Below are 3,935 nucleotides of genomic sequence, written 5' to 3'. Positions count from 1 at the left end.
CTCCTTTTATGTGTATGTATTCTTCACTCCCTTCTCTCTACATGTACTGCAAGTCTGACTAGCTCTTAGTAGTGCAGGAGTTATAATAATCATCACTAACTCTAGCCAAATATCTTTTGACAAATGTTCATCTTGGCCCATTGCTGATAATTTTAGTTTTAACCTAAAAAGATATCAGTCTCTATTTTCGGGCTGTGGTCATAATCCCGATTGCTATGTTTCCGGCGGTCAGAATACTGGCGCTGGCATCCCCGATCACCGGGATCTCGAAGGTAAGTAGTGGGGTTAGGGGGAAGGTTAGGGTTAGGCATTAGAGGTTAGGTTTAGGCATTGGTAAGGGAGGGGTAGGGAGGGGGGGAGACTTAGGATACCGACTGATATGTGTCCATATACTAATCCTGTTGGGATGCCGGCATCAGGATTCTGATCACCGTGATTCTGAGCGCCGGCATCCTGTACCCAACCGCTATTTTCCCTCTGACTCATGAACATTACCAGTTTCTGGAGTAAAACATCAGTGCATCAAATAACCCCCGTTGTTTGCTGAATACAGAATGGAGTACATTCCTTTAGGTTAAATAGAGATCTATTTCGTCACTCTGGGAGTGTCCAATGAGCAGCGCAGCAGTTACCTTGGAAACAGCCTTGTCAGTCTATCTAGACACGCCCTTCTGTGTGAGCAATGGATGGACATTGCAAAGGTTTCTTGGTGGTGGCGGCTGGTTCCTCAGGTGCACAGAATTCTCCCATGGTGGAGGTGAGTATGTTTATCTTTTATAAGGGCTTGTTCACTCGCTTGCTCCTGACATCACACATAAAAACTAGAAGTTTGTTTATCTTCTCTCTGCTGCTTCCTGTGTCTCTTTCCTCCTCTGTGGTTTTAGCCCTCCATCCCCTGCTTTCTTCACCTTCTCTCTCTCTACATTTTCCTTTTCTCCCTTCTTCACCTCTCTGCTTCCCCTCTTATGATATATATTGGCAATAAGGACATTTTTTTTTATCGCCTTCATAAGCGGGTATAGAAAGATTAGCTATATACTGTCACAGAGGGGCTGTTCATGATAATAGATTCCTATATCTTGAATTGGATCTATTGCATTTAGCAGAAATAAAAAGCAAAATAACCGAAATAATGTTGCTAGAAAAATACAAATAATTAATTATTTTTTAAAATCTAGGTTTTTACTTTTTCTGTGTCTTTTTTTAGCATGGTATTTATAAAGTACCTTTAAATAACATATTTACTTTGTATACTGTATCATCCAAGCTTCCCAAGTGGATGGACTCCATAACACTCTACTTTTATCTGTGCTTCTAGCACTTCAGGGTTGTGGAATTACAAAGCACAGCATGTCCTGATGGGACTTCAAACTGGAATTTTGCTCTCCAACTAGTTCCAAAATAGTTGGAGAGCAAAATGTTATGCTTGCATGAAGCCAACCACAAAACCACTATTTACAAAAATCATTGGCAACTTCACAGGTGGGGCAGCAGCACAGTCCAAAATTCAAATAGGTGAGTCACACCAACTGCCAGTGAGTCCCAGCTGGGGATGTTTGGCACTGTTTGGGGTGGCAGTTGGTGCGGCTCCCCTATTTGAATTTTGGACTGCGCTGCAGCCCCAACTCTGGAACAGCCACTGATCAAAATGCATTTATAATGGAGATTTGTTAGCAAATATGAAATCTATCACTTATTAAAAGATTAAGCTGGTGCAGCTGAGCAATTCTCAGCTCCTTGGCAATGCTGATCCGGCAGAGACAAACATCCGAGACAAGCTGGGGGCTGGTAAAAGGTAGAAATAGTGGTCAGAGATGGGTGTGGCCAACTGCCCTGTTTCTCATCCCTCTGGGGGCATGCCCAGCGCTCGGGAAGCTGCTGGGCTGCCCCCAGTCACTCATGCCTCTGGGCATGAGTGAACAAGATTACGTCTGTGCCAAACAAGAGAACACATGTGAGATATTTATTGCAGAGAACTTTTATGCAAACTGACTTTAAGTGAATATGCCATCTTATGTGTTGATTGAACGGCTGGCCTGACAACTGGGGCAGCCTGTGACAACAACTATTACAGGTTGAGTCTCCCATATCCAAAATGCTTGGGACTAGGGGAATTTTGAATATCGTAATGTTCCGTATTTTGGAATATTTGCATAAAATAATGAAATATCTTTGGAATGGGACCCAAATCTAAACACAGAATGCATTTATGTGTTATATACACCTTATACACACAACCTGAAGGTCATTTTATACTATATTTTTTATAATTTTGTGCAATAAAAAAAGTTTGTGTACATACATGAAATTCATTTATGTTTCATATACACCCTATACACACTGCCTGAAGGTTATTTTATACAATATTTTTAATAATTTGTGCTTTAAACAAAGTTTGTATACATTAACCACTTGCCTGGCACGGTCGTATCTGATACGACCAGTCAGAAACACACAGTGGGCAGCATGCTGGAAGTTAACTTGTGAGGTGAACAAGCCCCCTGACTGGGCGAAACGCACGTCCTCTTCCTTCTTGGATATCCGACTTATGCAGTGACCGGACTCCAAGTAGCCTTACCCTGGGATCGTATGTATGCCTGTACTTGACCTTTGCGACACTACAGACATCTTTACAATGGATTATATGTGAGCCTGTAACAGACCTTTGTGTCATTACAGACATTTTTTGCATGAGCAACACGTAGAGCTCTCATTGTGATTACATTATTTCTTTGTCGATTTATTTAGGGGGATTTTTTTCCCAATCCTAGATTGGCATACATCTTGCCATCTATTTACAGTACTGGCACATTTAAACTGTTTTATTTTATTATCTTCACTCTCCCAATGAGCTGGGTGGGGTTAGAGTAAGACTTTGATGTGTAAGATTCTAGCAACGCTGATTACCACATAAATCGATTATTTGTATGATTGTTAGAGTTTATATTGGTGCGTCTATTACTTATCAACAAGAACAGCACACACTCTGCTGTCTACTTACACTTAGTTGTCAAGTGTGTGGAAAGATTAGCATAACATTGGCAGCTCATTTTACTTATTTAATGAACCTTGTGGGGGGGTCAGAGACCTATTTCAATATGCATCACTGTATGTTGGCTGCCATATAAACCATTGATTATCATAGCTGTTAGAATGCATTATCAGTAATTGCCTATCAGTAGGATTGAATTGAATCACCTATTATATAGATCGTCATAAGTGCATCACTGTCATTTAGATCATCATTAATGTGTTATTGTTATATGAACAACAGAATGAATAACAGCTAATTAGATAATTTTGTCTGACTGCTATATGAATAAATTAATCAGTCAGATAATTATACTTGACTGTTCTACGACATATGTTTAAACATGTGATCATTTGTATGAATACAATTAAAGTATGCTCATGCAATACTTTCATTGATACTGTGCATTATTTAACAAAGTGGACTTCTCTGGTGAGGTAGTCCTACATACACTCTTACGTTGTGTGTACCGGGGCATTCACACTCCCCAGTCGGGTAATTATCTACAATCATACCATACTGGATATGCCCAATCTCGTCCGATCTTGGAAGCTATACAGATATGGGCCTGGTTAGTACCTGGATGGGAGACCACTTGGGAATACCAGGTGCTGTAGGTTACTAATACTGGAGGTGGATTGGGATGGTTTGGTAACTCAGCAGAGTGGTAACTCAGTACCATTATTACGATCTACATATATCCAGATAATAGGATATTGGTATCACTATTATTATTCTATCTACGACCAGGGTATTTACCTATCCACATGTATATATGAATACATGTTGGGATTTTATTATTCAATACATAATATTTTCGCAGTAAAATTGATCATTTTTATATTTTCTGAAGGGATATTGATTTATAAATTTTAATACAACTTTGATTAAAAGTTAATTTTTA

At 39.6% G+C, this 3,935-nt stretch overlaps 1 pseudogene; it reads left to right on the top strand.

Moving 5' to 3' along the window:
* The first annotated feature begins 3,532 nt into the window (after window positions 1-3,532).
* Window positions 3,533-3,651, top strand: LOC148501813 (5S ribosomal RNA; annotated as a pseudogene).
* Window positions 3,652-3,935: the final 284 nt, after the last annotated feature.

The sequence above is a fragment of the Taudactylus pleione genome, unplaced genomic scaffold (assembly GCF_031769625.1).
Source record: "Taudactylus pleione unplaced genomic scaffold, aTauple2 ptg000502l, whole genome shotgun sequence".
Classification (NCBI taxonomy): domain Eukaryota; kingdom Metazoa; phylum Chordata; class Amphibia; order Anura; family Myobatrachidae; genus Taudactylus; species Taudactylus pleione.
Note: the sequence above shows the minus strand (reverse complement) of the source record. Positions and strands in the feature narration are given on the sequence as shown.